Below are 22,033 nucleotides of genomic sequence, written 5' to 3'. Positions count from 1 at the left end.
CTAACACCAACTAAATATAAAACTATTAGCCCAAAGTAAAAGCCTGAAGACAAAATATGTTCCAGCCAGTATTCCCCCAGAAAGTAACATTCAATTTAGGTTTTCTGCCTGAATATCTTATATTTCCAGAATGAGAAATATGACAGGAATCTGAAAGAGGGGTGGTGACAACACACAACAGAGACAAGCAAAAGTAAAAAAGGCATAATTATAATGAAGCCAAGGGGCCCATCCTTTGCCATACCACAGAGAATAATCAATAGCCAATGCAAGTCACCTTCAAGCATTCTAACAATCTTTTTTGTTTTGAATGTTTTGCTTGAGGGACTTGGTAAAAGTCAATAAGAGAGGATCTGGGCTAAATCCTTTCCTAATATTAATTTATAGGAACAACAACAGAGATGGATTTTATCTGAAGGGATGCAGAGTGCATTAGATCCAGATATCTGCATCATAACCCTCTTGCTATAGGGGCTGGCTGGCATATAAGAGACAATTACAAACTCCTAGTCTAAAGACTGGACAATCCAAGTCAGCTATTGGACACCACCAGAGTTTCAGAGGTTGAGTTTGAGAGATATTTTTCTTTTTTAAAGAAATATCACATCACATTGTTAACCTCTGCTCCCTCCCTAGATTTTGCCCACTTAAAAGGGCAGAGCTCTTGACCCCAGCTACAGCAGAACTCCTCCTTCTCCCTGCAACAAAACTCCCTGATCTCCAAATATGCCAATACAAGCACATAAACATGTCAAAACAGCCACAATCTTCCCCATAAAAATGCTTGGACAAAAGCCTGCTGACTGGATGTACACCACAATAATCATCCAGATTTGTCTAGGAACAATACGGGATTGACTTCCCATAACCTGTGGTTTCAGCAGGGGTTTATTAAACATGTTTAGCCCACATCAGTGAATATTTGAAACTGATGCAAGTTGCTGCAGCCCCAACAAAAGAACAGATGGCTGTGAAAGCTGCTGTTCATACCCCAGAGATCGCATACGTATGCAAATGTGTTGCAGTATATGCTATCAGAGTCTCTTCCCTCCCTGTTCCACTCCACCTTCTTACTTCAATGTACAATTAAAATATCAAGAAGTCCTTCCTTGTTCCTCTTGCCAGCAGCAGGAATGAGCACTGAACATATGACCCTTCCAGTCCCCTCATCCCTAATATCCTCTCCAAAAGTGAAATCTAGACCAAAAGCTAGAATTCAGATACACCTCAAATTTTTTTCCTTTGTTGCACCCCAGCATGTATTTTTATTTGGGCTTCTAATGTGAAGATAAAGAGAAAACAATTTAAAAAGTAATCTGGAACATCAACAAAAAGGTTTTTCTGGCCAGATTTATTAAGCTGGAATAGTACATTTTAGTTTAAGGTTTTTTTACTCTTTAAACCCTTGAGACTTCACTATTAAAGTGAAAATCATATAAATTCACATTTAACAGTGTCATGTTTCAGAAGAAAGTGAGTAAGGAGCATATTTCTTGTGTATGATTACAATACAGTGAACACAGCCTTAGTTACTGTTGTGTTCCACATAAAGATGGCTTCATATCATTTATTGACACTGTTTTAAGCTCCCTCACAAACATAACCACAACTTGAAGCACAAGCAAATATTGACTTCATCTGCAGCCCAATAGCTGTTCTAGTGATTACTCAGGCATTCTGGCAGTGTTTCCAACCCCAATAAAGGCAACGGAAACTTTTACAAGCACGACATAAGTAAACTATTTGTCACATTATCAACACTAAATATGTTATCATACTTCTGAAATGTTAAAAGGCTCAAAAAATATTTGATGCAGGGCCTTAACTTGTTTGGGCTTACCAAATAATAGAGAAAAATATTGTTCTTATTTCTGTGAGAGAGGGAGGAGAATGGAGAAGACAGAGGAGGCATTTCTGTTATCCTTGGCTCTGCGTCAGACGGGTCTGGTTTATTCCACTGTGTGAAAAGGACAGTGGAAAACTACTTAAAGCTGAACAAAAAAGACATTAACATAGATTTTGACTACTTTTTATCTGGTCCTGTGACCAAAAAAGAATGGCACACATTCATGTGTCATTATTTTGGTGTCAGGGAGAGTATGAAGAAAAAGAACTGCTTGCATGAAACAGTGTGCAACCGTTTCCTTTTGAAATGAGCCCAGTTGAAAAGAAGTAGCAACTAAAAGGTTAAATTCCTCATTAAAATAAGAAAAGAATGCTAAAGATCAGCACAGCCAAAAGCAGATGCTTAAAACTAGACTGCTGAATCCATACTCAGCCACATAAATTAGATCCTGTGGATTTAGGCGATTAGCCATATGAAGAAACATTTCTAATTCTCATCTCAGAGTCCACAAGCAAAAGAAACAATCATATGTCATATAATATTCACACACACATTTGTCTGTGATGATTTAGAATGAACTATTCATGCTAAGTGTAATATATATAATTATACAAGATGTGAAAATCTATAATAAAAATATACTTGAAGACTCTGCCCTCTGTTAGTTATACATATAAGTCATCTCCTTTTCAAATGGATTCAATGAACTTCTTAAAACCTCTGGTGATATACATTAATCTAATAAAGGTGTATCACCGCCTTATACACCGCTTAGTGGTATCAGTCCCTGCTCATACAAGCATGCATGCAGGATACATATAGAGTGAGTGAAAAAAGAAAAGGAAAAGGGAAATATAAAATAAAGAAATCAAGTAGGCTAATTTTGAGATAGTTCCTAGAAGAACTATCTTGAGATACACTAGTAATACAGACAAAATTCAATTACACTGTGAGATCAAGGTTGGACAATCCTGTACCAAAACCTCAAAATTCATTGAATATAGATATGGCTGGAGCGATTAACATGTGATAAAACTCACCCCGGCTTCTGAATTAAAGCATACTAAAGCCCAGATTTTACACCATTGCCTTGTCCATAGAGAGCATGTATGGATGAGTCTCCAGCCTGTAGCCAACTGCCTGTGAGATAACAGAGATGGGAAAGAAGGAGAGAAACAAAAGTTCAGTTGGGGTGAGCAGTCTTGAGCTTTGCTGAGGGAAGATTTGCCAGTGTAAGCATGATAGCACATAACAGGGCAAACTATGAGACTTTTAAGGACCAACCCATTGCTCGTTGCCATAGTTATAAACCAGCATTACTCTTGCATATCCGTTGCTCAGCTCTGTACAAATCAGAAGTCCTTGTTCTACAGGTCTATACTAAAAGGTGCCAGCTCTTTAGGTCTGCTGCTATGAAGCCATTAGTACTTAAATGCTCCGCAAGAACAAGATTACAAATCTCTGATCTGGCAGGATTAGGATGTCAGTGCATATAAAGCAAAGATATAGATGAGAAAGAATAATGCTTCAAGAACAAAAGACTCCAGAGATTATCCTGAGGCTGAAAAACCTTTCAAAATACATCCAATGAAAATAAAGTATGATATTCACAAGATGATGCGGATAAAAATTAGTTTATATAAATCTTTACATGGATAGGAAAATAATAACGTTTTTTATAAAGCAGTGTTTAATTGTTGCTGTCTTTGATAAAGAAAAAATCATATGCAATGAAATATACACTAAATTCTTCACTTAAGGAAGAAATTCTAGGGCACTAGAATTATTACTAAAAGATTTAATTAGAAATACTGGACAGTATTTCTTCATGTAAAAAATACGGATTTCAAAGTTTGTTCTCTCGGTTACTCACTTTGCTGCATCTTATTTTCAAGGGCAGACTAAAAGAGGCAAAGTTAAAGCAAACAAAACCAGGACCTCCAAAGAGAAAACCAAGTGATACTGAGGTAGTTACAGATATTACTGTCTGCATGTCCCACCCCAGCAGATGCTCTGCCAGGCAGAGCCTGGCATGGTCACACACTGCCAGCAAAGCACTGGAGTGAGGGAGGCTCTGCTTGCAGACACGGTTTGTGCTGCCAGCTGTGTGCTGGCTGTAGCTCCAGCTGACAGGACACAGGGAAAGGCAGCTGGAGGGAGTAGGGTCTAATCTCTCATCCCTAAATCTAATGTACTATAGTGGTTCAAGTCCTTTAATTTTTTGTCTCTCAAAGAACGCCCCAATTGCAAAACACAAAGTTGAATTCAGCCTTGGAGAAAATGGGTGTGAGTTCAAGGACATCAGAGAAATCTTTCAATTATGCCAAGGCCACAGTTATGCATAAAAATTTATTAACCATGTGGCAAAGGAGGAGAGGAATTACAAAGAAAATTCCCCAATAACTCATCCACATTTCACCTTGTTTTTAAAGAGCAATTATGTGACAAAGACATTATTTCAGACAAAATCGTATATATGATGGTCATGGATAAAGTAAACAAAGGCTTGAGAATTTGAAAGCAAGCAGAAGAAATATTTAGATTTCTAAATTGCTCTCCAGAACCACGTGGGGTTTTTTATGCACAACTAGAGTGACTTCAAAGTTCACATTAGAGAAGTGAAGGTGGGGGGGAAGAAAAAAAAGACCCAGTGTCTCTCTCCACAATCAAAAAACATAAAACACAAATAAAGATTTGCGGTTTTTCATCTGCAGACAAGCAGATGTTGTACTCAACCAGTGCTCATCCAGAAAGTCACAAAGCACAACTACCGTTATAAACTTCTAAGAAACAGGTCCTTTTTATGGCTTCCAACTGCTCTAACGCAGTGTAGTTAGTCTCAGTGCAGTATAATCAAACACACTGGTGACTTGGTGACCCAGTCACATTGACAGGGCCCAGGTGATGAGTGTAAATACTATTGTAATCTTGTTAAGCAATATGGTTTTTAACTTCAATCCCACCCATATTGTAGGGATTTAAAGAGATTGGAATATACTTGCTGAAGCCAGCACTTGGAATGAGAAATGGAGACATAACATTTTTTCCACCTCTTTCATACCAAAACAGTTATTTGCTCTCTTTTGCTTCATTTTAATTGCATCAGTGCAGTGCTTCACAGGAAGACATGGCACCATAGAACAAACCCTCAAATAAACTGGCTGGCTATGTTACCTGTGCCCTTTTTGGTGGTGACAATTCCCATTGATTTCCTTAAAATTTCCCACAGCTACTTTCAAGGACAATTGCTTTTCATCAACCCTCACCAGGATAGCCTACACACCAAAACAAAGCCTCTAAAAAAAACCTAAGACTCGAAAAGCTGTTGCTACACTTAGGCACACACCAGAGCATTGCCTGGAGCAACACATGCCAGGGCTATTATTCAAGAGAGGAGCAAGGGAGACTCAGCCTCATAACATGGACCTACCCCTACACCCAAACAGCATTTTTAGAACATTAAAACTGAAAGGGAGATCCACTCCAATGGAAAGTCAAACTTCCAAACTTCACCTGTCAAAAGTGTTCAATTTTGTTATTTTATGTTGAGCATTCTATGGAGCTATTCATTGAAAACAACTGAAAGAATTCCTGAAGAGGCCAAATACACCAAGCAAGAAATACCGACAGCTGTAGTTCTAAGAGCACCTCTTCCAGTGGCAGTGCAAATTTGAGTAGTGCCTTTCTGCCTTCTTATGATCCCCTTAATTGTGCCATGCATTAAAGAAATTAACCTGCACATGTTCACTGTGCTACCACATGAACAAGGCATCATCAAGGACCATGACGATTCCTCAGTGCCGTCAGCACAGAGAAGGGGAATGCTTAAATCAACAGAGGTACTGATGGAAATTCAGGTGAGTGTATGGCATAACTGCGAGGAAGTCAAAGTACAAATCCATGAGGATATTTAAGGCAGTTCCACTGACTAGAACATGCTGAAAAAAGTGAAGTTCTGCAAACTCTGTAAAGTAAAATTTGGTTCCTCTTGGGGGGTTTTTGTTTGCTTATTTGCAGGTTGGTTGATGGGAGGGAGCAGAGTGTTTAGCATCAAACCATCTGAAAACACATGAAAAAGCACCAAGCTCCGGGATGCCTCCCTTCCAAAGTTCTGACAAAAATAGGTCTTAAGGACTTCTCCCCTTTAGCAGCAGGGGTAGCTCAGGTCTTTCCTTTCCCCCATCCCTGCTAGCCTTGAGCTTCTGCCCAACCACCCACTTGCTGCCACCTTCAGTTGTGCCAAATTAACCATTTGTGGAGGCGCTCCACAAAGCTGAACAGTGAATTAATTGCTTGGTGTTTTAAAAAGGCAGGAGAGATTCTTTGATTTGCATGAATCTGGTTACAATGTGCTACATCAGGGAAAACAAGTGGTGGGAAGCAGGAAGAACAAGCACAGGAACTGCTCAAGAGAAAAAGAACTGCCAAGAAAAGGTTCCTCAGTATCACTGCCTCCAAGACCATGATTTAACCTAATTAAGTTAATTAACTGGAAAATTTGAGAGAAAGAGTAGTTGGCATTTGAGAAAGGGAAGAAAAAACCATGGAACAGAGAAGGCTGTTAGCAGGAATGTGGATAACAGATCATCGGCATCTGCAGAACAGAGAATAACACTGTAAACAGTGAGATCTGAAAAATTTTCAGGGACTGATTGACAAGCTAATATGTTCACCCAACTGAATTAGAAATTGAATATGCAGAAAAGCCATATCATCTAACTTGCATCTTCAAGTCATTTCAAATCTGCTGAGCTCCAGAGCTCACAGTCCAAACCTGAGTTTAAATCCATACGTCATCCCCTGCACCAGTCACATGAAATTTGAGCATCAAAATAAATCTATATACATATAAAATTTGAACTGTTACAAAGGTGATAATCTTAGTGAAGTATAAATAGAGTTTTTGAATAATTTTCTCAGTACACTAGTTTTCAGAGTCGTGATATCCCAAATAGCCTAAAGACTTTGACATAATTCATTTTTTAAATCTCATTTTGTGAAACAAAAGCAATACAAGTTTTCAAGACAAATAAATTATTCATAAAATTATGACTATCTCAGAAAAGGACTTTGAAAGGAAGGGACTTTACCGCCCCAATTACAGAAGAATAACAATTCAACCATCTCCACATCTACATGCAACTGCAATGCTATAATTACAAATCTAGAATCAAAACACATTAAATTAGTCAGAAACTTCTTCAGAGACAACACACACAGGACAAACAGGCAGGATTAATGCCTTAAAAGCAATGGCAAGCAGCATCAAAGAATATCTACCCAATGATGACCTGTTTCCCTAAGTTTCATTGCTTGTCACTAGATAAGTTATTTCAGTAAGCAGTAAGCTCTTTCTCTCCTCCCTCTCCACAGATGGAGTAGTATTATATTTTAGGTTAGATGGATTGGAAAAAATAAGTTGGATCATTATAAGACCTCACAGACAAAGGCAAATTGGCAAGGTATAGACATCACCAACACCAGTAACAAAGTTTAGGAAAGATGCATCATCCTGAAGCAGGGAAAAGGGTGTAGTGTGTTTGAGCATGAGCCCAGCTTTGGCTGTAAATAGGTCCAAATCCTTTATCTTTGGAAAGCCACCAGATTAAAACTTTGGAATCTGTAGATACCCAGGCACTACAGGATTATGTATTTCTCCTACCAACCTCAGCAGTGTTATATCCACCTGCACTCCAATAGCTGCAATGCAGACATAATACATTAAGTACTGAGTGTGCCATTCCTCCAGGATCACTTATAAATATCCTAAGAGAGCAAAGGGGGACTTGGTATAAAGCAACCAAATTTAACAGGCCCAGTCAGGAGATTTTCATGACTTAAAATAACAGAACTTTTCTTGGTGTATTATAAATATTGCAGGAAAGGGTCTATTGTCACTACTGTTTAAGAGTGTTTATAGATTCTCTTCAGCCTGAGTTGACCACACAGAATCTGACTCCTGGCAAAACAAAAAAAATCCTTTATTTACTCTATTTATTTCCTTTTAGCCATAGTTTTAAGTCATGACAAACACAGAGACAGGAAAAAAGGTGGCCAAGTAAAATATGGCCTCAAATATCACTCTATTTAATTTCTCTTTGCTCTACGCAAGCAGTACTCAGAGGTATAGTCAAACTGCCTGTGTTTGGTGACAGAAGATGAAAACTCCTCCTCTACTGAGTTTCCAAAACAGTAAGACATGTTCTAAGGGTCATTCTAGTTTGAGCTGTAAAAAACTGGGATTCACACTCAACTGAAGCTCATTAAAAACACTTTTAATTGCTTTTATAATGTATGGTGACAAGCCTAGCTCCATTAACCTACTGAGGCTTAAAATTATTATTGTGTTCACTGTCCTCATCACTAAAGGATAATAAAGATGTCACAGCATATTATTTAAAGAAAGTTACTATTAAATAGACAAAGAAAGAGATAATTGATCCTGGTACAAGATTTCAAATGTACTCCAGCTATACTTATGAAAACTTTCGAGAGATGCTGGTATTTTAAAACAGAAAACTTCATAGATTGTGTTACACATTTGCAAAGATTAAATAAGAAGCGCAGCTTAAGCTTTTCTACAAAGAAACATCAGCCACCTGGGGCAGAGCCTGAACACAAGGCAAGCAGAACAGAGAAGTTGCTTGCAGTAAAAAAAAACCAAAAAACAAAAACCCCATGTGTAAGGAGTGGAAGGTAACAAATTTGCGAGCAGTGGGGACACAAACCACATTATCACTCAATTTCTCTTTACTACAAAGGCAAGTCAGGATTCTGAGGTCCTTAGATCCTCACACCTTTCTTGCAGGTCAGCATTAACTCCCGTTACACAGCAACAAAACTGCTTCATTTTGGTACTTCCTTGTTTTATATTAACACTGAAATCCTTTTTCCATTATTTCCTAATTTTAGCATTGTGCCCTGCTGTCCATTTTCCACTTACATGAAGGAAAACTAAAACAGCTTCAGTACAGCCTTTTCCTTTCTATTGCATATGACCTTAACAGGCATCTGAAGACTCAGAAAAACTTGCAGCACTCAAATCAGACTACGAACAACATATGCACCAGCAAGTACTTCATTTCTATAGGTTTTTTTTGTTGTCTGCTTTTTGTTTGGTTTTTGGAGTTGCTTTTTTTCAATTTTTCTTCTGCAGAGAGTGTATACCATAAAAAAAAAAAAGGCCATAGAGAAATTAGAGATAGAAACCATTAACAGCCTTCTTTCTAAGCCTGTAAGAGTTTAAATTATAAAATAAAAGACAAAAACACCTGACTTCGTAAAAAAATAAATTAAAAACAAAACAAACAAATGTAAACCCCCAGAAAACAAAACAAGCAAGCAGACCCCAAATAAACAAAATAAAACAAACAAAAATCAAAAACAAAGTGTTCTTCAAGTATTTCTAGATCCCCCACTGGGTGGACAGGCCCACCTCAATGTAAAAAAATACACTTGTGTCCAGGGTGGAAAACACATGAACATTTCTCACTAATGAAAATAAATAAGCAGCTTATTTAAACAGGGAGGGCAGTAGGACTGTTAAACTAGCAATAATTAGCATAGAGCAGATTAATGAGTAGCATTTTAAATAGCTTCTAGACATACAATTTTAGCTAAGAGTGAAGTCACTTCTGTATGGTTGGGCGCTATGGACTTGAATTTGGCCATGCCAATTAAAGCTCGGCATTAGAAGCAACTGAACTAAAAATGTATTTTGAAATCTCTCCTTCTAAATATTCTTCACTTCCAGGAGGTGGGGGGAGTATGAGCACCAAATGCAGTCTTTGGAAATACAGCTGAGTCATGAGCTAGAATAAGAAAAAAAAAAATCTATCTCCAAAAGAATACAGCTACTTATTAAACTCAATTCAACCAAAAGCCAGGAGAAATAAAGAAAAAAAAATGCAGAAAAAAATCAATCCTTTTCTCTTTTATTTGCATAGAAAGCAGCAAAGCTACAGATAACTTACCAAGAATAAAAGGAAATGTAAATAATTGTAGAACTTAATTGTGTTATGATGTCCAAATATAACTTAATACCTCTAGCTATCAAATCTAAATAGTAAGCATGGAATTCTGATGGACTTTAAACAGAAATGTCAGACAAATGTCCCCAACAGCAAATCTATGCCAATGATAGAAACCACAGATTTGTAAAAAAATATTGCAAAACTGGAGTAGTTTGACCAGATCTGGATGGAAAAGCAGAACTTCTGCCCTTCTCCATTTTTTTCTTTTTAATGGCTATATTTCTGCTGCAGCTAGACATAAACAGCAGCCAGAAGAAGACTGGCTTTAAAGTGAAATCATTGTATTATTACTGAACCATTTCTCTAAATTGTGCCATACATACATTTGTAACAAACACAGAAACAAAAGAAAGGAAAGCTTATACAAATCATGCCGTGTCTCCATCAGGATTCCTGTCATTTCAAGACTAGAGTACACGAATAAACATTTTCTTTACAAAAGGAATGAAAGCCAGTGACTGGTGGCCTAGCACAGCTGCAGTGCTAGCACAGAACAGCTGGTTTCATAAGCCACAGCCCTGGCCTGTCACACATGGTCAGCTGAAATTAGAAACAGCAGAGTTCAGGGGTTAAGAGAGAAGTTTACACGACACACCAGCTACCCAGAGCATTACTGGAATTTGCTGGTGAACTCTCACTGAGGGGAAGAATTTGTCAGAGAGGTTTTCAGCAGAGGAACAATGGATGGGAGTTCTCAAGCCCTCAATTTGTAACATGCTGTCCTGGCAGTGAGCAGGCTGGGGAATAAGAGACAATGTTTAATCAAGCAGAAGTTTTACAGTACATTTCTATGGTTTCTGTTTTTAATTTGATCAGTGCAGCCCACGCTAACATACTCTTTCTAAATTGAAATGCAGTGTTGTGTGCATAACCACCATGAGAGCAGTGAGACATCCACTACTTCCTTCCTCTACATTTTGCGTTCAAGCTTCTCTCAAACTGCTGTTCCCATATGGAAAGCCAATTTCTACTCTGATGTCTTTTCCCAATCCTCTGCCACTTTCTACAGTCAGGGGGTTTGTACTTCCCTCTCAGCAAGCAGAAGACTACAAAAAAAAGTTTATAATCTCATGTGCAACACAGGTTATATTTTAAGTTTAAAGTCAGTATATTTTAATGCAATAGACCTTCACCAGTTTCCAAATGCAAAACTTTTGTGCCATTCGGCAGAGCTTTTCTAGATGTAAGGAGTCTCAAGATCTGGTAATTTATTCTTGGAAAGACATTGCAGTCTCCTATTTAGTGTTTGACTTATCTGCTTTATCAAAGGACACTTGCAGGGAGATAAGTTATTCACTTTAGAGGCTATACCAGCAATACCAACAGTGCAGCCTTTGAAGAGCTCGTGCCACAACAACTCATCCAGTCTAGACCCTCTTGGTCACCTGGGGGAGCACAAGCACCTCCCCACTGCTGGGAACTTCTGGCACAGTCCTGCTGCAAAGAACAAGTGTCATTGCAAACACCACAAACCAATGCTTATTGCTCAGAACATCCTTACTGCCAGTAGTGTCATGCCACTTGTCACACCACTTCCGTGAATAATCATTTATGGATTCCCTCCCCCAACAGTGGATACACTATCTGACCTTCTAACACTTTCATTTCAAAGACAGAATAAAGGGGAATGAGTTGCATTGTTTAAAAAGCAGCCCTATAATATGGATCTTACTGAAAGTTACTAGAACATCACTCATGCAGTCACATCATCTTCAGAAAAAGAGCCCTGCATTCCAGCCTTCCTCATTCATTGTCATAAAGTGGGTAATTGGCATCATTAACATTCTTCCCAGCTGGAAAGAATGCCCTTCTTCATTGCAGCTAAAATAATATCTTGTTCAGAGATGCCTGTTCTTCCACAGACATTCAGTGGCAACTCAAATTTTCCATTTATTCCTTATATGTGGTAGTATTTTAATAAAGAAAGTATTCCTTGAACTCTTAAGGAAGCTAAAATATATCATTCAAAGAACAAATTCTGCAACAACTATAAGCCAGCAATGACTATTTTGGCATTTCAGCATGACTATATCATACCCATTCCTGCGACTGGGAAAAACAAAACTGTAACTACTAAAAGAATCTCACTGTATGAAAACAAAACCACAAATCCCTTTTATACAGAAAGCATACAGTGGAAATTAACACCAAGTGACAGATGCTTAGTTTTTTCTTATGAAAGTTTATGCAGGCTGTGATTTGTATGTCTATTTATATGAAAAGCCAGTTCTCTTTACATAATTAGAACAGCTCTAGAGGCAGAGAGAATACAATAGGCAGTAATGACTTCGAAGGGAGAAAGCCTCTCTGGAGTTAGCACTACGTCACAGCCAAAGCATGTTGCATAAGGAGAGTTCTCAAAACAAGACAAAAGCAATCCGGGGGAGGAGCAGCATTCAACTGCAGACATTTTTCCTATTCCTTGGCTCTGAACACGAACGGCTGGAAAACTGACAAGTTTTCACAGGCATGACTGAGCCCAGTCTTGACTCAGAACTAAATGGGACATAAGGCTTCAGCTGGCCAAGATCACTAAGCATGAACAAAAATTAAAACTAAAATTACCTTCACTGTTTATATCAGTGTAAGAAAAAAAAAAAAAAAACAAGCCCAAAAGTAATTGGGAATGGCACTGTTTATTGCTTGGCAGGAATCCATCATTACTATGGGCTAATGAGAACTGAAAAGAGAGAAAATTAACCTGAGTGTTGTTCCAACCTGGACAATAAAACTAGTAAATTCTTTTTTGCCCAAACTGAAAAATAAGTTAATTGTGTTTACACCTATGATTTCCATAGATTATGGCTTAATTTTGTAAGCTAACATGATCATGCTTTGGGCATTTTGTACTTCATCTGCACTTGTATTTCCAGCTCCTGCAAGTGCCCTGCTGGGGTGCACAGAGCCTGTATGTATCATTGCTGGGTTGCTGAATGAATCAGTAGGAAGGGTCCATGGTAAAGCTAAACCAAGAGGTTCCATGTTAATGGCATTCCCCCACAGCAATACTGATGTGAGGCAATTATTATTCCAGCTCTACCTTCACAACAGTGAAGACCAGCATGAACAGAGGCACCATGATAGTGCTGGCAGCTCTCACCCACAGCCCCTGCAGGCAAGTACTCAAAGCAGGGTGTCAGAGGTAACTTAGCACTACCTTCATGCCTCTTCTACAACTGTGCAGCTCAGAGCTGTTGCCTTCCCACTTAATGACTTCATAAAGCTGTGGGTTACAGACTAAACTGATCTTTTCCGTTTGCTCATGTCAGAAAATAAAAGGCTTTGTAGTACTTTCTACTTCTTAGAAATGAGACTGAGCTGACAGGTTTACTGGCACTCATGACACTTGAAACCATGCTAACTGGACAAAAAACCTGATGAACAAGTTCCCTGCTGAAGTCTGGCAAGCAACTTCCAAGCATGGTTATCTCTTTACAACCAAACAGAAAACTACACTGTAGCCACATTAAAAAAAACATAAGCTGGAAGAAAAATAAAAAATTATCAATGAAGTTCTCAATTTCTCTTAAAAGAACTCTAAAAATCTGAGTCCATTTACTTCATTACAAAATTATCCCTTACTATCCCTATTCCAGCCAGTATAAGCTAGCTACTTATTTACCCTAAAAATAAATAAATTCAGCCCATTCAACATTAACTGACACAAAAACAAAAGCTTAAAATAATTGTTGCAATCTTAGGTTTCAATCTTGCAAAAAATTAAGTGGATGAATAATTCTGTATCTAAGTTATCCCCATTGACTTCAATATATGCAGAGTCAGCTTTAATATCATATTTCACCTGTATGTAATTTACATACACCTGAGGAGAGTCTACAAACACAGAGTAACAAACACTGGTTTAGAGGGATAAAAATTGCACAAAAACAGACACAGGGGAAAAAAAATACTATCTAAATTTACAGTTCTGAAAGTTATAATGTCTACACTGAAACATAGTCCTGGAACTAGTAAGTGGGAAATGGGGAATCATAATTCATTAAAAATTACCTGCTAGTAAAGCTGCAGAATTATGAGCAACTTCTTGGCTAAATTTGGGCCAATGATGAAGGATGGGAAAGGTTGTGGAAACCTGCAAGTTTAAAACAAAATTGCAGATAAAACCAGTTTTGAATAATGGGGAAGTCACAGTGGAGAACAAACACGTAAAACCTCACAGTAATACTGATTAGCTTTCATCAAATACTAGAATTCTGTTTCTGAAGTCTGCCCATAAGATATATGACTTCTTTTCCCTGTTTATTTGGCCTCTCATTCTCCTCTACACATATGCTACTGTGCATCAAAACAACTCACAAAATATTCAAAAAGAAGGTTCAGTACCACTTTGATCTTACCATCTTTGACAGCACCAGATTTTTTTAAAGCAGTTTAAAAGTTTTAAGTTTATATAAACAAAAGTGTTACTACCAGAGCTGTTGTCCTATGAGATCATGGTAGTCATGGAAGACAGTGGCAAGGCCACTGGAAATGCTTGCTCTTATATAAAAGATACAGCAAATCATAATGATGTCATTGTACCATGTGTGGCTATGGTTTGGATAGGTGACCAAAAGAGTGTTGAAGATAACAGGAATGTTTTAGCTGTTGCTGGTCTGTGCTTGCACAGCATCAAGGCCTTTTCCATTTGTCATGCTGCCCTGCAAGCAAGGAGCCTGGGGGTGCAGGAAAAGCTGGGAGGGGCACAGCCAGGACAGCTGACCTCAGCTGACCACAGGGATGTACCATACCATACGGCATCATGCTCAGCATATGACGGTCGTGAAAAGAAAGAAGATGGAGATGTTTGGAACTACAGTCTTAGGATTCCCAAGCAACCATTACATATGGTAAAGCTCAGCTTCACTGAAAAGGGCTAAATATCTGCCTTTCCACAGGAAGCAGAGAATGAATTCCTTATTTTGCTTTGCACATGCATTCAGCTTTTGCTTTACCTATTGAACTGCCTTTATCTAATCTCCAGAGTGTTCTGACGTGTATGACATGGTTCAGGCAGCTCTATAGTCATTGCAGAGCTTCTAGCTCGGGTATCCAATCAGAGAAATCAGAGGTGGATGATACCAGTGAACTGCTATCATGTAGTTCACTTCTGTTCTCACTGCCAATGTAGGGCATTTTTTTGATGTAGATGACAGTATCCCTTCCCATCTCACTTATACTCTTTCAACTGCTCCCATTCCCCTCAGGAATCTCTTGTGCAATAGTCTAATCTCACTGAGCTAAACTGAAATGTAGACTATTCTCCCTTCCTGGGGAATAAGAACAAGGTACAATTTCCCTTTCATTTGGTGCCATACTTAGACCTCAAGTGGTAACACACAAAATTCAGCAGGAAAGTACTGAAAGAGGCAGGTGAGAACTGGAGAGAGGCATGGCTCCAGTCTTGCTTCTCAAGAAGAGCAGCTGAAACAGCACAGAAGTGAAATACCACTGGCATGTAAATCACTAAAGCCCTAAACAAGCATAGAAAATACACTTGTGACTGTTTCTGAACTAATGCTTCCTGAATTTCTCCTGAAACACTTGTTCAGTGTTTTGCTCCAACAAAACCAAAAATTATGAAAAATCTCCACCACACCAAAAAATTTATTTCTTTGCACTACTGAAAAATCAAAGCTATTAGAAACACAAATTAAATTAGCTGTAGCATATGAATACTACACTCAATCATTTTAGTTCCTTCTATGACAAGGCTGTTAATCTTAAAATTTTAAGCTGCCTTCACAAGCTTTAGGTCCAAAATTTCCATCCACCTCCACAAGCTCTTAATCTGAATCCAAGTCTGTAAGACCCTATAAGCTATGCAGCTTCTACTTGCCCCTTTTTTTCACTCTAACCATAACAAGAATGAAACCATGAAAAATTTTCAGAAATATTTTACAGAGACAATTAAGCATTTCTTAGGACATTTTGGCAAGCTGGTAAGTCATCTCCATCAGCCTCTATTTGCAGGTGAATAACTGGTAAATGCTCTTCCCTTCTGAGCCAGCATATCCATCTCTCTGTAGCCCAGACTGACACCCTGTGTACCCCTCCTCTGAGAACAGTTGGGTTCACGGCAGGGAGATCAGTGCATGGGGAAAGTACTAACAAACAACAGAGGATATTTAAATCTCACTGCTTGGAGTTTATTCTTTAAATTTCAGCACAAAACTTTGAATCCAAGAGAGAATCCCAGTCTTGGATAATAGCTATGATGTTTTTCTTTAAGCTTTTGATTCAGTCTGTTAAGAGAAATTTCACTTCCTTCTCCCTCCCTATTAAGAAAATAGACCTTACATAGATCCAACTGTTTACCCAATAATTTATCATCTTTCCCAATATTTTCAACAGCATCTTTTAGCTGATCAGAGCCAAGGCTAATATCCAGACATAAAATCCATTCTCTGTCCTCCAATACAGCAAAAGTCCAAAATGACATTTCACAAACAGCAAGATTTTTTTAAGTAGGCATCCATCAAAAATGCATTTTTCCTTGGTACCTTGGCCTTGAAAACACTGCATTTTCCAATTTCCTACATGCTGCTTAATGTTTTGCAGTGTCAGTCACACCACATTGTGTCATTCTATATAGCAGGTCAGCAGGAGCCACCATGTTCAGAGGTACCTGATATTTTGCCAAATCATTTGGCACATCTCACATTCTCATCAGTTTGAATTACTTGTAGATCATTTCAAAAGACGGACATAATCCTTGGCAATCATTCAGAAAAATGGCAGACAGTCTGAGTGCTTTGCTGGACTTTTCCTCCATCTAGAAACTGCAAGATAGACAGATTTCCCTAAAACAATGTAACTGCATGTCAGATTAATACCTGTGCAATTCTTGCTTACATTTACTATCTCAGGGCAATGTTTTACAGTTCTTCCTTAGAGTGAATTGTACTTCATTCTACAGCTTACCTCAAGGCAGCTCATAATCAGTGTTATTAGGAATACCAGATTCTGACCCTGAGGCAGAGATTAAATAATACTCGATTCAAGGGTTAATTCACTACCTTATACTTTCTAAAGTAAGCATATGTCTTTCATTCTTTCAAAAAATTAATTCTTACAGTAATTCTACACCAACTAGAATAATTAAAGCATTCTTTACATGAAACTCTAGGTGATAAATCCCCTTATTATTATGCACATCTGTTTTTGTGTCTCTTAGAACATTGCATGTAGGAGCACAACAGATAAATAGTGCCAAAATTGATGGTTAAGTTCTGCTTACACAAATAAGAACATTCTTGGAAAGGCCACAGGTAGTGAGAGGGAAAAAAATCCCAGACTATATGTTATATAACAGTGAGATATTTTTCCACAAAAAAATATTTTGCTCTCTGCAAAGCAAAGCAGAGAGCTTCTTTCTGTGTAGAAAAACCTTGCCATCAGAAACTACAGGGAGCTGTACTACAACCACAGCGACTGCAGTTCAGCAACAAGAAAGCATAAAGAATGAAACCAGGAAAGCATTCATTTAAAGTAAAACAATACCAGCTCTTCACCTAGCTGCAAAACAGGCTCCCATGCATAGCAAAAAGACTGCAGAGCAGCAGTAGACCAGAGGATAAAGATCTGTGGTGAGTTTGCACGGATAAAAACGTGGGCCAAGAAGATCGACCAGCAACTGAAGTCTGATGGATCTGACAGACGATGTGTTTGGGGGATGTGCCAAGAGCCTGCAGCCTCACCCAAGGGCAGCCAGGGAGATCCTAGACTGAAATGTCAACACTCTAGAGCCCGATCATGAAATACAAGCCCCCAAGCAGAGAAGACTTGACATTTTCATAGGTTACTTGGCATAACTGCTTTGTCAAGTATAGTTTTCTAATTTAAAAGCCTTGATTTTAATAAACAATAATTTTGAAAGGGGCATAATAGATGATTTATATAGCTAGCAAACCAAATTTACAGAATATACTCCAAAATCAAACCCCAATCCAAAGACCCCCTGAACTGAATTATATGAGTCTCTGCATCCTTCAAGCATATAAAAAAAATATATTTGTGGTATTTGATCATGACAACAATTCAGTGGCCATTCAGTGTATGTTTGTAGAGATAACAAAGAAGATGGAGGCTGTAAACCTCATTACCACCTTGAAGAAGGTGTGGCAAATAGCTCCTCACAGGCAGAGAATTAGAGCAGTTCAAGACTGAACAAGCAGCTTTCCTTGTGATCTGCCAAATAGTGACAATTATTTCAAGTGAGAATATTTTAGGTTGTGCAGGGGATAAAATAGTCTTTGAGTGTTGCAAGGCAGCTAAAGGTTACTCAAAACTATATCTAATTTCCACTTACAGTTTTACTAAACCCAATGATTCAAACAAAGAGTTTGAAAGCAAACCTGAAAACTACATGAACTCATGGACTGCTAAGAAGGTGTTTTGCTGTCAGATACAGCTGTCACTTGTTTAAGATGAAGAAGGAGTAGTCCATAAAGAGGAAGGAAAAAGAGAGTAGGAGAAGTGAGAGTTAGGAGAGAAAAGGAACAGTTGTGTCTAGCAGAGGTGACACTGCATAATACAAACCTTATAAGAAACTGGTTTAATTTTTTATAGTTAAATGAAATCCATTGTCAAAAGAATTTAATTCTGCAAATTCTCAGTAGAAAAGGCTTGCTAAAGAGGTGGTGAAAGTGAGGAGAAAATTATTTTTTATATTCCATTCTATATTGAACAATAGCACTTGTCTAAAAACGGTCTTACTCATACTCCTTGTAATTGCATTTTTCTTTCAATCACCTTCTTTTTCCCCAGTGAAGTTCCGTGTAAGTGAATGGTCTCTTTTCTCCACTGTCTGTAAAAGCAGCTATGCAGCAAATCTAAGTGAGGGTAGACACAGGAATATGCCACCAACATTTCTTTACTAACTTCTCCTGGTTTTAGGCACTTCAGTTAGGCTACTATCATAATATTAGTAATTTGAATTCTATCCCAAACAAGCCAGTACAATAAGTTTTCTGATCAGAGGTGACAAAAAACAGAAGGTTCAACACAAAAGAATATGCATGCTTTCAAATGTTGCTTCCACAAATGAATTAACTTTTTTAAAAATCAAGTGATTGGTTTTGGTCAAGCAAAATATTTTATTTTCTCCCAAAAATAATTTTTCCTCCTCTCCTAGCATTTAAACAGCAGCAAAATCTTTGGACATAGGTAATCAGCATGAGATACAACCACATACAGTGCTTGTGTCCAGATGTTCATTTGTTCACAAGCTTGAGCATTAAAAGTTCCAAAGAGCAGCAATGTGAAAAGCAGAAGTGCACAGTGAGAAAGATAAATCCCTTCAGAGTCCCTCCATTACCTACAAACTACATTGGATTGATAAGGAAACATCAGCATATGTCCTTATACCCACCCCCACCCCCCCAAATTATTGTAATTTCTGGTTTCATTTAAAAGAAATTATATTTTTCTCTTCATCAAAAAGGAATTTTGGTACAGACATGAGTTTAAAAAATAGGGCATGACAGGGGTTACAGTCTTCCAAAAATGGGCAGGTATTTACTTCCTTTCCAATTGGTGTCTTCTTTCAACATTGTGGCTCAGATTTAACGGCCTTAGAATATGACTTTGACTTATAGCTTTCATTATTTGTAAGAGCTCCTACAAACGAATTCATCTGTTTCCTTGCTTTCTACCCAGATTTGGAAAATTTTTATGGAACACAGAGCTCCAGTTAGTCATCAGCATTGTTGGAGCACACAAGAGCCCAGTCAAGATCTGCTCTGGAGCAACAGGGCACTTTGGAAGGGGCCTTTGGTCCAAGGAGCTTAAACTTTTGAACTAACACTGAGAGCAGTTCTGCATGGCTTAAGCCAGGGTTAACTGCACTGCTAACACAAGTGTCAGGCTTCACAAGTGTAAGATTTTAACTGATAATTATGGAAAAAGAAAGGATCAAGCTGAAAATAAGATCTCTTAATTATACAGCTGGGTATTATATAAGTACAGTACAGGCTGATGGCACCTGAAGGTATTAATTATCATTACTATTTCAAGAAAGATCTTCTGTGCAGATGTAAGCCATCACTTGTTCATACAGTTTGCCAGTTACAGGTATCTCAGTGGAATTTTTTTCTTTTTTTAAATTTATTTTTAAATAACAATAAAAGTTTAATTTAGTGATCGCTTTTTTTCCATCCTAGTACTTATTTCACTAGGACCATTTTTTGTGCTTGAAATTGAAAACATATTTTAGCACTTTTCAGAACTAAGCAAGAACTTATAGCCCATAGGCTGTCCTATGAGACATGGTCCAACAAACACAGCCAGCATCCCTGCAGCTCATTGGAAGAGGCTCAGTAAGAATCTCTAGGGAATATTAACAATAAAACTCTTCTCAAATAATGGACACGTGGAGGACTTGGCAGCACTGTGGCAAAAGAAGCTCAGATAAAAAGGTTGTTTCCAAGGTGCTGTGTGAACAGATCCCACGTTCTCTCGAATGAGCTGGTTGAACAGGACTGATAACACGGTTCTGAACGGGATGCTGTGCTAAGGACATAATAAAACAACACTGCAATGCCCCCTGCATGGGGAGAGGCAGATGGACTCAGCATGTTTTCATGCTTGGTCAGGTGTTATTAATCTATGACCAAGAGAGCAGGTGGCTGTCACAAACTGAAAGAATTTTTCAAAAATCATTCAGCTCTCCAAAGCCTGAATATGCTTTTTAAAAAAGACAAAGAGAGAGAAAAAAAAGAAAGAAAAAAAAAAAGAGGAGGAGATTGCAACCAAGTGCTATTTCAGTAATTGCTAAATTTAGACAATGGTGCATAGCATGACAATTTTTGCCCTCTAAAACTTAGCCTACAATAGTGCTTGCTCAGCACAAACAAATATTTCAAAATATTCCATTCTTAAAAAAAAAACCTTAAACCACATATCCTCTTGACAGTAGGTTCCTCTGAAGGATTACCATGGGAAGCTATAACCCAAACCCTGACTGCAATGTTCCCTGAAAGAACATATACAAAATCTCATCTAGAGACAACACACAGAGGTCAGGTTATTGTCTCATAAGGGTGCCTGACACATACTAAGCAGGACAATTTTTACCAGGATAGTATAGGAGAGAACTTATCCAGTGAGGATTTTATGGGTTCATGTATTTAAAAGTCACCACTTTACCTTCATAATAAAGGTAAAATTGTAAAATATTTTTCTCCTTTTCATAAATTAACGCATCTGCTCACACTTTTACTTTGCTCAGCCTCAACAATAAAACTAATTTTAAATGAGGATAGAAAGTCAGTTTCAATGTTTCATGGGCAAAAACTGTCTCAGAAACCCTCTTATCTGTGCCAACTACAGTATCCCCATTCAACATAAACCTTTACATTTTATCCATTTACATTTCAAAAAAAAATCCCTCACATTATGCACAGAGTACATAATGAAAAGTTTAGAAAAGGCAGCTTCATTCAAGCACAATGAAAAACAGATGTTTTCCTCAAAAACTCCTAATTCTGCTACTCTTCTATTTAACTTGGATCCAGTGAACTAAATATAACACTGCAATACTTACATTTGAAATAATTCTGTAATTATTTTTCTATAATCCACACAATTAATATTTCCTTGGAGTGCTGTTTCTCACTTCCACAGTGTTTTGGGGATTGGATGGTTCAATTAGGAGAACAAATAAAAAAGGAGCTACATCCATCTTGTGTTTCAATCTAGGCAATGTCACTGGACATAATGACTCCATTTCCCATCTGTAGGAAGATAATGCAAAATTATCTACTGCAATACAGGCATATTTAAGCAAAAGTATCCTTTCATTGTAGAACCTTTTGGACTGACACAAGCTTTCTCCTAGCAAGGAAGTAAATAGCTGTTTTTAGCTCAAAAGTGTTCTTCACCCTTGTCACCAAGCTGACTGCTCAAAAAATGGGAACTGAGAAGGCAGGGCAGAGAAGAGAACCGACTAAGCCTATAACACAATGGAAAAATAACTCCTGGGTATGTATCTTCAGTGTCAGTGCCCCAAGACAGATTGTGTTAGAAAATGAACTCTAGATTTGCTGGCTAAGTACTGGCTGAAAATCCTTTAGAGAACAGCAGCAAATGCATATTGTCTGCTAATAAATACAAACCAGCAGTAGTATTTAAAAGTAAAGGAAATCCACTATTT

The sequence above is a fragment of the Corvus moneduloides genome, chromosome 10 (genome assembly GCF_009650955.1).
Source record: "Corvus moneduloides isolate bCorMon1 chromosome 10, bCorMon1.pri, whole genome shotgun sequence".
Lineage (NCBI taxonomy): Eukaryota > Metazoa > Chordata > Aves > Passeriformes > Corvidae > Corvus > Corvus moneduloides.
This window is presented reverse-complemented; position numbering follows the sequence as displayed.